This window comes from Oncorhynchus keta, unplaced genomic scaffold, assembly GCF_023373465.1.
Source record: "Oncorhynchus keta strain PuntledgeMale-10-30-2019 unplaced genomic scaffold, Oket_V2 Un_contig_1443_pilon_pilon, whole genome shotgun sequence".
Classification (NCBI taxonomy): domain Eukaryota; kingdom Metazoa; phylum Chordata; class Actinopteri; order Salmoniformes; family Salmonidae; genus Oncorhynchus; species Oncorhynchus keta.
In genome coordinates, this window is record NW_026278748.1 from 90,724 (window position 1) to 103,658 (window position 12,935).

Below are 12,935 nucleotides of genomic sequence, written 5' to 3' on the forward strand. Positions count from 1 at the left end.
TTCACAGAGCTCTTGAGCCAAAATGGGTTCCTGAAATGGACAGAAATCATAGTCTTAAACAGGCCATTCATAACTTCACAGAGCTCTTGAGCCAAAATGGGTCCCTGAAACCATAGAATTAGGCATTAGAACAATAGAATGGACATGAACTATATGTGTCTGCTAAATGACTTAAATGTAAATGTAAATGTAGAGGGGCGACAGGGTAGCCTAGTGGTTAGAGTGAAGGGGCGGCAGGTAGCCTAGTGGTTAGATTGGAGGGGAGGCAGCGCAGCCTAGTGGTTAGAGTGGAGGGGCGGCAGGGTAGCCTATTGGTTAGAGTGGAGGGGCTGCAGGGTAGCCTAGTGGTTAGAGTGGAGGGGAGGCAGGGTAGCATAGTGGGTAGAGTGGAGGGGCGACAGGGTAGCCTAGTGGTTAGAGTGGAGGGACGGCAGGGTAGCCTAGTGGTTAGAGTGGAGGGGCTGCAGGGTAGTCTAGTGGTTAGAGTGGAGGGGTGGCAGGGTAGCCTAGTGGTTAGAGTGGAGGGGCGACAGGGTAGCCTAGTGGTTAGAGTGGAGGGGAGGCAGGGTAGCCTAGTGGTTAGAGTGGAGGGGCGACAGGGTAGACTAGTGGTTAGACTGGAGGGGCTGCAGGGTAGCCTAGTGGTTAGAGTGGAGGGGTGGCAGGGTAGCCTAGTGGTTAGAGTGGAGGGGAGGCAGGGTAGCCTAGTGGTTAGAGTGGAGGGGCGACAGGGTAGACTAGTGGTTAGACTGGAGGGGCTGCAGGGTAGCCTAGTGGTTAGAGTGGAGGGGTGGCAGGGTAGCCTAGTGGTTAGAGTGGAGGGGAGGCAGGGTAGCCTAGTGGTTAGAGTGGAGGGGAGGCAGGGTAGGCTAGTGGTTAGAGATACATAACTTCACAGAGCTCTTGAGCCAAAATGGTTCACTGAAACCATAGAATTAGGCATTAGAACAATAGAATGGACATGAACTATCTTATGACAGTATAGAGGGGCGACAGGGTAGCCTAGTGGTTAGAGTGGAGGGGAGGCAGCGCAGCCTAGTGGTTAGATTGGAGGGGCGGCAGGGTAGCCTAGTGGTTAGAGATACATAACTTCACAGAGCTCTTGAGCCAAAATGGTTCACTGAAACCATAGAATTAGGCATTAGAACAATAGAATGGACATGAACTATCTTATGACAGTATAGAAGGTCTGACATTTTGGTAAAGAGGTTGGTCAACCATGGTCAGCTAATGCTGTGATAATATATTTTGTCAAACAATGAATTTTAAGATTATCTGCACAGTTTATTAGCTAGCTAGCTAGACACTTATCTGCACAGTTTATTAGCTAGCTAGCTAGACACTTATCTGCACAGTTTATTAGCTAGCTAGCTAGACGCTTATCTGCACAGTTTATTATCTAGCTAGCTAGACACTTATCTACACAGTTTATTAGCTAGCTAGCTAGCTATCTGCACAGTTTATTAGCTAGCTAGCTAGCTAGACACTTATCTGCACAGTTTATTATCTAGCTAGCTAGACACTTATCTGCACAGTTTATTAGCTAGCTAGCTAGACACTTATCTGCACAGTTTATTATCTAGCTAGCTAGACACTTATCTGCACAGTTTATTAGCTAGCTAGCTAGCTAGACACTTATCTGCATAGTTTATTTATTAGCTAGCTAGCTAGACACTTATCTGCACAGTTTATTAGCTAGCTAGCTAGCTAGACACTTATCTGCATAGTTTATTTATTAGCTAGCTAGCTAGACACTTATCTGCACAGTTTATTAGCTAGCTAGCTAGACACTTATCTGTATGTTTATTAGCTAATAAGATAGACACTTATCTGTATGTTTATTAGCTAATAAGATAGACACTTATCTGTATGTTTATTAGCTAATAAGATAGACACTTATCTGTATGTTTATTAGCTAATAAGATAGACACTTATCTGTATGTTTATTAGCTAATAAGATAGACACTTATCTGTATGTTTATTAGCTAATAAGATAGACACTTATCTCTATGTTTATTAGCTAATAAGATAGACACTTATCTCTATGTTTATTAGCTAATAAGATAGACACTTATCTCTATGTTTATTAGCTAATAAGATAGACACTTATCTCTATGTTTATTAGCTAATAAGATGGTTGTGTTTATTAGCTAATAAGATAGACACTTATCTCCTAATGTTTATTCTAATAAAGGGATTCAGTTTTAAGATCTTATCTCAAATTTTATTAGCTAATAAATAGATTTTGTTTGTTCTTAAGATAACACTTATCTCATTAAGAAATTCTCCTATCCTATGTTTATTAGCTAATAAGATAGACAGTTAATTCTCTAACCTGATTTATTAGCTAATAAGACTAAATACGTTAATTCTCTCAAATTATCGTCAAAAATAGATTTTTGTTGTTCTTGCATTTAAGCTTACCCTTTTCCTAACTTTAACCTAATTCTCCTAACCTGATACGTTAATTCTCCTAACCTGCAGTCTAAATTCTCCTAACCCTGATACGTTAATTCTCCTAACCTGATACGTTAATTCTCCTAACCTGATTCGTTAATTCTCCTAACCTGATACGTTAATTCTCCTAACCCGATACGTTAATTCTCCTAACCTGATACGTTAATTCTCCTAACCTGATACGTTAATTCTCCTAACCTGATACGTTAATTCTCCTAACCTGATACGTTAATTCTCCTAACCTGATATGTTAATTCTCCTAACCTGATACGTTAATTCTCCTAACCTGATTTGTTAATTCTCCTAACCTGCAGTCTAAATTCTCCTAACCTGATACTTTAATTCTCCTAACCTGCAGCCTAATTCTCCTAACCCTGATACGTTAATTCTCCTAACCTGATACGTTAATTCTCCTAACCTGATACGTTAATTCTCCTAACCTGATACGTTAATTCTACTAACCTGATACTGTTAATTCTCCTAACCTGATACGTTAATTCTCCTAACCTGCAGCCTAAATTCTCCTAACCCTGATACATTAATTCTCCTAACCTGCAGCCTAAATTCTCCTAACCTGATACGTTAATTCTCCTAACCTGATACGTTAATTCTCCTAACCTGATACGTTAATTCTCCTAACCTGATACGTTAATTCTCCTAACCTGATACGTTAATTCTCCTAACCTGATACGTTAATTCTCCTAACCTGATACGTTAATTCTCCTAACCTGATACGTTAATTCTCCTAACCTGATACGTTAATTCTCCTAACCTGCAGCCTAAATTCTCCTAACCCTGATACGTTAATTCTCCTAACCTGCAGCCTAAATTCTCCTAACCTGATACGTTAATTCTCCTAACCTGCAGCCTAAATTCTCCTAACCTGATACATTAATTCTCCTAACCTGATACGTTAATTCTCCTAACCTGATACGTTAATTCTCCTAACCTGATACGTTAATTCTCCTAACCTGATACGTTAATTCTCCTAACCTGATACGTTAATTCTCCTAACCTGATACGTTAATTCTCCTAACCCTGATACGTTAATTCTCCTAACCTGATACGTTAATTCTCCTAACCTGATACGTTAATTCTCCTAACCTGATACGTTAATTCTCCTAACCTGATACGTTAATTCTCCTAACCCTGATACGTTAATTCTCCTAACCTGATACGTTAATTCTCCTAACCTGATACGTTAATTCTCCTAACCTGCTACGTTAATTCTCCTAACCCTGATACGTTAATTCTCCTAACCTGATACGTTAATTCTCCTAACCTGATACGTTAATTCTCCTAACCTGATACGTTAATTCTCCTAACCTGATACGTTAATTCTCCTAACCCTGATACGTTAATTCTCCTAACCCTGATACGTTAATTCTCCTAACCTGATACGTTAATTCTCCTAACCTGATACGTTAATTCTCCTAACCTGCTACGTTAATTCTCCTAACCTGATACGTTAATTCTCCTAACCTAAATTCTCCTAACCTGATACGTTAATTCTCCTAACCTGATACGTTAATTCTCCTAACCTGCTACGTTAATTCTCCTAACCTGATACGTTAATTCTCCTAACCTGCTACGTTAATTCTCCTAACCTGATACGTTAATTCTCCTAACCTGATACGTTAATTCTCCTAACCTGCACGTTAATTCTCCTAACCTGATACGTTAATTCTCCTAACCTGATACGTTAATTCTCCTAACCCTACGTTAATTCTCCTAACCTGCTACGTTAATTCTCCTAACCTGATACGTTAATTCTCCTAACCTGATACGTTAATTCTCCTAACCTGATACGTTAATTCTCCTAACCTGATACGTTAATTCTCCTAACCTGATACGTTAATTCTCCTAACCTGATACGTTAATTCTCCTAACCTGCTACGTTAATTCTCCTAACCTGATACGTTAATTCTCCTAACCTGATACGTTAATTCTCCTAACCCTGATACGTTAATTCTCCTAACCTGCAGCCTAAATTCTCCTAACCTGATACGTTAATTCTCCTAACCTGATACGTTAATTCTCCTAACCCTGATACGTTAATTCTCCTAACCTGCAGCCTAAATTCTCCTAACCTGATACGTTAATTCTCCTAACCCTGATACGTTAATTCTCCTAACCTGATACGTTAATTCTCCTAACCTGATACGTTAATTCTCCTAACCTGCTACGTTAATTCTCCTAACCCTGATACGTTAATTCTCCTAACCTGCAGCCTAAATTCTCCTAACCTGCAGCCTAAATTCTCCTAACCCTGATACGTTAATTCTCCTAACCTGATACGTTAATTCTCCTAACCTGATACGTTAATTCTCCTAACCTGCAGCCTAAATTCTCCTAACCTGCAGCCTAAATTCTCCTAACCCTGATACGTTAATTCTCCTAACCTGATACGTTAATTCTCCTAACCCTGATACGTTAATTCTCCTAACCTGCAGCCTAAATTCTCCTAACCTGCAGCCTAAATTCTCCTAACCCTGATACGTTAATTCTCCTAACCTGCTACGTTAATTCTCCCTAACCTGATACGTTAATTCTCCTAACCTGATACGTTAATTCTCCGAACCTGATACGTTAATTCTCCTAACCTGATACGTTAATTCTCCTAACCCTGATACGTTAATTCTCCTAACCCTGATATGTTAATTCTCCTAACCTGATACGTTAATTCTCCTAACCTGATACGTTAATTCTCCTAACCTGCTACGTTAATTCTCCTAACCTGCAGCCTAAATTCTCCTAACCTGATACGTTAATTCTCCTAACCCTGATACGTTAATTCTCCTAACCTGATACGTTAATTCTCCTAACCTGCTACGTTAATTCTCCTAACCTGCAGCCTAAATTCTCCTAACCTGATACGTTAATTCTCCTAAACCTGATACGTTAATTCTCCTAACCTGATACGTTAATTCTCCTAACCCTGCTACGTTAATTCTCCTAACCTGATACATTAATTCTCCTAACCTGATACGTTAATTCTCCTAACCTGATACGTTAATTCTCCTAACCTGATACGTTAATTCTCCTAACCTGATACGTTAATTCTCCTAACCTGATACGTTAATTATCCTAACCTGCAGCCTAAATTCTCCTAACCCTGATACGTTAATTCTCCTAACCTGCATCCTAAATTCTCCTAACCCTGATACCAAAAAAGACTAATCTGACTTTAATTTGACAAAAGCTGGATCTCTTCTAGCCATGACCCAGTTTTAAGTTGGGATGATTCTATTAACTTTATAAAGATAACTGTCAATATGCCGACATTCCTTACATAGAATGCAGACATTCCACAGCCATGCACCGGCTGAAATAATGTGACGATTGCACTTAGACAACTTGTAAAAGCAACCAGTACGAATATTTTATCATATTGTAACCCTCACAGCTTTCCAAGAGAACAAACATTGAGACATTTATGGTCTGTTTACATATTTTAGAGGCTATTTATACCAACAACAAAAAAAAACGGTATATAAACGATTTCTAATTATATGACATTATTTCTATTACACAGTTTCTGATATATCACATGCCTTACTTTTATTCTCCTCCTTGAGTAAAAGCAGGACATGCACCGCCTCTGTATCTAATGCCATTCATTACAATTAGACTGGTCAGGATTTCTCCCTGACCAAAATGGCTGCCATTATCCAACCATTCTGGAACTATGAGGGTTAATGACATTTCCCCTGTCTAGAGATTTAATAGGCTTTCTATGACAGAAATATTGTCCAGAATTCTGCCATCAGAAATGAATTGTCAAAATCAAAACAGATCTTTCTATATCTAGTCTTTAACTATTGGCCCGAGGCTACGGATCCGTATTTAACAGCACCATTACGTTCCCGTCCAGCACCCCTGGACAGATCCGTATCACATTCATGTGGTTCTTAACCTCTACTTTACACCCCCTGGACAGATCCGTATCACATTCATGTGGTTCTTAACCTCTACTTTACACCCCCTGGACAGATCCGTATCACGTTCATGTGGTTCTTAACCTCTACTTTACACCCCCTGGACAGATCCGTATCACAATCATGTGGTTCTTAACCTCTACTTTACACCCCCTGGACAGATCCGTATCACATTCATGTGGTTCTTAACCTCTACTTTACACCCGTCCCACTCCCCTGGACAGATCCGTATCACATTCATGTGGTTCTTAACCTCTACTTTACACCCCCTGGACAGATCCATATCACGTTCATGTGGTTCTTAACCTCTACTTTACACCCCCTGGACAGATCCGTATCACGTTCATGTGGTTCTTAACCTCTACTTTACACCCCCTGGACAGATCCGTATCACGTTCATGTGGTTCTTAACCTCTACTTTACACCCCCTGGACAGATCCATATCACGTTCATGTGGTTCTTAACCTCTACTTTACACCCCCTGGACAGATCCGTATCACGTTCATGTGGTTCTTAACCTCTACTTTACACCCCCTGGACAGATCCGTATCACGTTCATGTGGTTCTTAACCTCTACTTTACACCCCCTGGACAGATCCGTATCACGTTCATGTGGTTCTTAACCTCTACTTTACACCCCCTGGACAGATCCGTATCACGTTCATGTGGTTCTTAACCTCTACTTTACACCCCTGGACAGGACGTTCATGTGGTTCTTAACCTCTAGACCCCTGGACCGTATCACGTTCATGTGGTTCTTAACCTCTACTTTACACCCCTGGACAGATCCGTATCACGTTCATGTGGTTCTTAACCTCTACTTTACACCCGTCCCACTCCCCTGGACAGATCTGTATCACGTTCATGTGGTTCTTAACCTCTACTTTACACCCCCTGGACAGATCCGTATCACATTCATGTGGTTCTTAACCTCTACTTTACACCCCCTGGACAGATCCGTATCACGTTCATGTGGTTCTTAACCTCTACTTTACACCCCCTGGACAGATCCGTATCACGTTCATGTGGTTCTTAACCTCTACTTTACACCCCTGGACAGATCCGTATCACGTTCATGTGGTTCTTAACCTCTACTTTACACCCCCTGGACAGATCCGTATCACGTTCATGTGGTTCTTAACCTCTACTTTACACCCCCTGGACAGATCCGTATCACGTTCATGTGGTTCTTAACCTCTACTTTACACCCCCTGGACAGATCCGTATCACGTTCATGTGGTTCTTAACCTCTACTTTACACACACATTGTTGTGGTCACCCTCCCTACACATTTCAAAACGTCAACGGTGGTGTCTCGGTGGTGTGTCTGGTCTGACTGTGGTCTCTGTGATGTCTCTGTGGTGTGTCTGGTCTGGCTGTGGTCTCTGTGATGTCTCTATGGTGTGTCTGGTCTGGCTGTGGTCTCTGTGGTGTGTCTGGTCTGGCTGTGGTCTCTGTGATGTGTGTCTGGTCTGGCTGTGGTCTCTGTGGTGTGTCTGGTCTGACTGTGGTCTCTGTGGTGTGTCTGGTCTGGCTGTGGTCTCTGTGGTGTGTCTGGTCTGACTGTGGTCTCTGTGGTGTGTCTGGTCTGGCTGTGGTCTCTGTGGTGTGTCTGGTCTGACTGTGGTCTCTGTGGTGTGTCTGGTCTGGCTGTGGTCTCTGTGGTGTGTCTGGTCTGGCTGTGGTCTCTGTGGTGTGTCTGGTCTGGCTGTGGTCTCTGTGATGTCTCTGTGGTGTGTCTGGTCTGACTGTGGTCTCTGTGGTGTGTCTGGTCTGGCTGTGGTCTCTGTGGTGTGTCTGGTCTGACTGTGGTCTCTGTGATGTCTCTATGGTGTGTCTGGTCTGACTGTGGTCTCTGTGGTGTGTCTGGTCTCTGTGGTCTCTGTGTTGTGTCTGGTCTCTGTGGTCTCTATGGTGTGTCTGGTCTGACTGTGGTCTCTGTGATGTGGTGTGTCTGGTCTGACTGTGTTCTCTGTGGTGTGTCTGGTCTGGCTGTGGTCTCTGTGGTCTGTGTCTGGTCTGACTGTGGTCTCTGTGGTGTGTCTGGTCTGGTCTCTGTGGTCTCTGTGGTGTGTCTGGTCTGACTGTGGTCTCTGTGGTGTGTCTGGTCTGGCTGTGGTCTCTGTGGTGTGTCTGGTCTGGCTGTGGTCTCTGTGATGTCTCTGTGGTGTGTCTGGTCTGGCTGTGGTCTCTGTGGTGTGTCTGGTCTGACTGTGGTCTCTGTGATGTCTCTGTGGTGTGTCTGGTCTGGCTGTGGTCTCTGTGGTGTGTCTGGTCTCTGGTCTCTGTGATGTCTCTGTGGTGTGTCTGGTCTGGACTGTGGTCTCTGTGGTGTGTCTGGTCTGGCTGTGGTCTCTGTGTTGTGTCTGGTCTGACTGTGGTCTCTATGGTGTGTCTGGTCTGACTGTGGTCTCTGTGGTGTGTCTGGTCTGACTGTGGTCTCTGTGGTGTGTCTGGTCTGACTGGTCTCTGTGATGTCTCTGTGGTGTGTCTGGTCTGGCTGTGGTCTCTGTGGTGTGTCTGGTCTGGCTGTGGTCTCTGTGGTGTGTCTGGTCTGGCTGTGGTCTCTGTGGTGTGTCTGGTCTGGCTGGTCTCTGTGGTGTGTCTGTGGTCTCTGTGGTGTGTCTGGTCTGGCTGTGGTCTCTGTGGTGTGTCTGGTCTGACTGTGGTCTCTGTGGTGTGTCTGGTCTGGCTGTGGTCTCTGTGGTGTGTCTGGTCTGACTGTGGTCTCTGTGGTGTGTCTGTGGTGTGTCTGGTCTGGCTGTGGTCTCTGTGGTGTGTCTGGTCTGGCTGTGGTCTCTGTGGTGTGTCTGGTCTGGCTGTGGTCTCTGTGGTGTGTCTGGTCTGACTGTGGTCTCTGTGATGTCTCTGTGATGTGTCTGGTCTGACTGTGGTCTCTGTGGTGTGTCTGGTCTGGCTGTGGTCTCTGTGTTGTCTCTGTGGTGTGTCTGGTCTGACTGTGGTCTCTGTGATGTCTCTGTGGTGTGTCTGGTCTGGCTGTGGTCTCTGTGGTGTGTCTGGTCTGGCTGTGGTCTCTGTGTTGTGTCTGGTCTGACTGTGGTCTCTATGGTGTGTCTGGTCTGACTGTGGTGATGTCTCTGTGGTGTGTCTGGTCTGACTGTGGTCTCTGTGGTGTGTCTGGTCTCTGGTCTCTGTGTGTGTCTGGTCTGACTGTGGTGGTGTGTCTGGTCTGACTGTGGTCTCTGTCTGGTCCTGTGGTCTCTGTGATGTCTCTGTGGTGTGTCTGTCTGACTGTGGTCTCTGTGGTGTGTCTGGTCTGGCTGTGGTCTCTGTGGTGTGTCTGGTCTGACTGGTCTCTGTGATGTCTCTGTGGTGTGTCTGGTCTGACTGTGGTCTCTGTGATGTCTCTGTGGTGTGTCTGGTCTGGCTGTGGTCTCTGTGATGTCTCTGTGGTGTGTCTGGTCTGGCTGTGGTCTCTGTGGTGTGTCTGGTCTGGCTGTGGTCTCTGTGATGTCTCTGTGGTGTGTCTGGTCTGACTGTGGTCTCTGTGGTGTGTCTGGTCTGGCTGTGGTCTCTGTCTGGTCTGACTGTGGTCTCTATGGTGTGTCTGGTCTGACAGGTCTCTGTGGTGTGTCTGGTCTGACTGTGGTCTCTGTGGTGTGTCTGGTCTGACTGTGGTCTCTGTGATGTCTCTGTGGTGTGTCTGGTCACTGTGGTCTCTGTGGTGTGTCTGGTCTGGCTGTGGTCTCTGTGTTGTGTCTGGTCTGACTGTGGTCTCTATGGTGTGTCTGGTCTGACTGTGGTCTCTGATGTCTCTGTGGTGTGTCTGGTCTGACTGTGGTCTCTGTGGTGTGTCTGGTCTGGCTGTGGTCTCTGTGTTGTGTCTGGTCTGACTGTGGTCTCTGTGGTGTGTCTGGTCTGACTGTGGTCTCTGTGGTGTGTCTGGTCTGACTGTGGTCTCTGTGATGTCTCTGTGGGTGTCTGGTCTGACTGTGGTCTCTGTGGTGTGTCTGGTCTGGCTGTGGTCTCTGTGGTGTGTCTGGTCTGACTGTGGTCTCTGTGATGTCTCTGTGGTGTGTCTGGTCTGACTGTGGTCTCTGTGATGTGGTGTGTCTGGTCTCTGGTCTCTGTGATGTCTCTGTGGTGTGTCTGGTCTGGCTCTGGTCTCTGTGTGGTCTGGTCTCTGTGGTCTCTGTGGTGTGTCTGGTCTGGCTGTGGTCTCTGTGGTGTGTCTGGTCTGGCTGTGGTCTCTGTGGGTGTGTCTGGTCTGGCTGTGGTCTCTGTGGTGTGTCTGGTCTGGCTGTGGTCTCTGTGTTGTGCTGGTCTGACTGTGGTCTCTGTGGTGTGTCTGGTCTGGCTGTGGTCTCTGTGGTGTGTCTGGTCAAACTGTGGTCTCTGTGATGTCTCTGGTGTGTCTGGTCTGGCTGTGTCTCTGTGGTGTGTCTGGTCTGGCTGTGGTCTCTGTGGTGTGTCTGGTCTGCTGTGTCTCTGATGTCTCTGTGGTGTGTCTGGTCTGGCTGTGGTCTCTGTGGTGTGTCTGGTCTGACTGTGGTCTCTGTGATGTGGTGTGTCTGGTCTGGCTGTGGTCTCTGTGGTGTGTCTGGTCTGGCTGTGGTCTCTGTGGTGTGTCTGGTCTGGCTGTGGTCTCTGTGGTGTGTCTGGTCTGGCTGTGGTCTCTGTCTCTGGTGTGTCTGGTCTGGCTGTGGTCTCTGTGGTGTGTGTCTGGTCTGACTGTGGTCTCTGTGGTGTGTCTGGTCTGGCTGTGGTCTCTGTGGTGTGTCTGGTCTGGCTGTGGTCTCTGTGGTGTGTCTGGTCTGGCTGGTCTCTGTGGTCTCTGTCTGGTCTGGCTGTGGTCTCTGTCTGGTCTGGCTGTGGTCTCTGTGGTGTGTCTGGTCTGACTGTGGTCTCTGTGGTGTGTCTGGTCTGGCTGTGGTCTCTGTGGTGTGTCTGGTCTGGTCTCTGTGATGTCTCTGTGGTGTGTCTGGTCTGGCTGTGGTCTCTGTGGTGTGTCTGGTCTGGTCTCTGTGATGTCTCTGTGGTGTGTCTGGTCTGGCTGTGGTCTCTGTGGTGTGTCTGGTCTGGCTGTGGTCTCTGTGATGTCTCTGTGGTGTGTCTGGTCTGGCTGTGGTCTCGGTGGTGTGTCTGGTCTGACTGTGGTCTCTGTGGTGTGTCTGGTCTGGCTGTGGTCTCTGTGGTGTCTGTCTGGTCCTGTGGTCCCTGTGCTGTGGTCTCTGTGGTGTGTCTGGTCTGGCTGTGGTCTCTGTGTTTCCATGTGCCTGCTCTGGTCTGGATGACCAGAGAGTGGTTGCTGTGGTCTGTCTGTGGTGTGTCTGGTCTGGCCTGTGGTGGCCTCTGTGGTGTGTCTGGTCTGGCTGCTGGTCTCTGTGAGTGTGTCTGTGTTTCCATGTGAACAGCCTGTGGGTCTGGTGACCAGAGAGTGTGCTGGTCTCTGTGGTGGCCTGTCTGTGAAGGGATGTGTCTGGTCTGGCCTGTGGTCTCTGTGAGTGTGTCTGGTCTGAACAGCCTGTGGTGGCCTCTGTGGTGTGTCTGGTCTGCTGTGGTCTCTGTGGTGTGTCTGGTCTGGCTGTGGTCTGTGAAGGGATGACCTGGTTGGTGTGTTTCCTGAACAGCCTCTGGGCTGTGGTCTCTGTGGTGTGTCTGGTCTGAACAGCCTGTGGTCTCTGTGGTGTGTCTGGTCTGGCCTGCTGGGTGGCCTGTCTGTGGATGACCAGAGATGGTTGCTGTGTGTTTCCATGAACAGCCTGCTGGCTGGCCTGTCTGTGAAGGGATCTCTGTGGTGTGTTTGGAACAGCCTGCTGGGCTGGCCTGTCTGTGAAGGGTCAGAGAGTGGTTTCTGTGTGTTTCATGGTCTGGGCTGCCTGTCTGTGAAGGGATCTGTGGTGTGTTTCTGGTCTGGCTGTGGTCTCTGACCAGGAGTGGTGCTGTGTGTTTCCATCTGAACTGTGGGCTGGCCTGTCTGTGAAGGGTGTTGTCTGGTTTCTGAACAGCCTGTGGTCTCTGTGAAGGGTGTGTCTGGTCTGGCTGTGGTCTCTGTCTGTGGATCTGGCTGTGTGTTTCTGTAACAGCCTGCTGGGTCTCTGTGAAGGGATGTGGTCTGGTCTGCTGTGGTCTGACCTGTGCTGTGTGTCATGTGAACAGGCTCTGGTCTGTGGATGACCTCTGTGTGTTTCCATGTGAACAGCCTGCTGGGCTGGTGTCTGTGGTGTCTGGTCTGGCTGTGGTGGCCTCTGTGGTGTGGTTGCTGGTCTGAACAGCTGTGGGCTCTGTCTGTGGTGTGGTTGCTGTGTGTCCTGGCCTGCTGGGTCTCTGTGAAGGGATGACCAGAGAGTGGTTGCTGTGTTTCCTGGCCTGCTGGGTGGCCTGTCTGTGAAGGGATGTGGTTGCTGTGTGTTTCTGGTCTGAAGGGATGCTGTGGTCTCTGTGTGTTTCCATGTGAACAGCCAGCTGGGCTGGCCTGTCTGATGTGGTTCTGTGGTGTTTCTGTGTCTGAAGGGATGTGGTTCTGTGGTGTTTCTGAACAGCCTGCTGGTCTGGCCTGTCTGTGAAGGGATCTGAACA

At 46.7% G+C, this 12,935-nt stretch overlaps 1 long non-coding RNA gene across 6 annotated transcripts; it reads right to left on the minus strand.

Annotated features, from left to right (window-relative positions):
- Positions 1-4,206: 4,206 nt before the first annotated feature.
- LOC127918540 (uncharacterized) lies at positions 4,207-7,859 on the minus strand. 6 transcript variants are annotated; one of them, XR_008100341.1, is made up of 8 exons: positions 7,485-7,859; positions 7,327-7,432; positions 6,861-7,072; positions 6,702-6,807; positions 6,586-6,648; positions 5,373-6,479; positions 5,129-5,194; positions 4,789-4,926 (listed from the first exon to the last, which is right to left on the minus strand). It is a non-coding gene; the product is annotated as an uncharacterized LOC127918540 (long non-coding RNA). The 6 variants fall into 6 exon arrangements; XR_008100340.1 differs by having other exon boundaries at positions 6,533-6,648; XR_008100343.1 differs by lacking the exon at positions 6,586-6,648 and having other exon boundaries at positions 6,861-7,019.
- Positions 7,860-12,935: the final 5,076 nt, after the last annotated feature.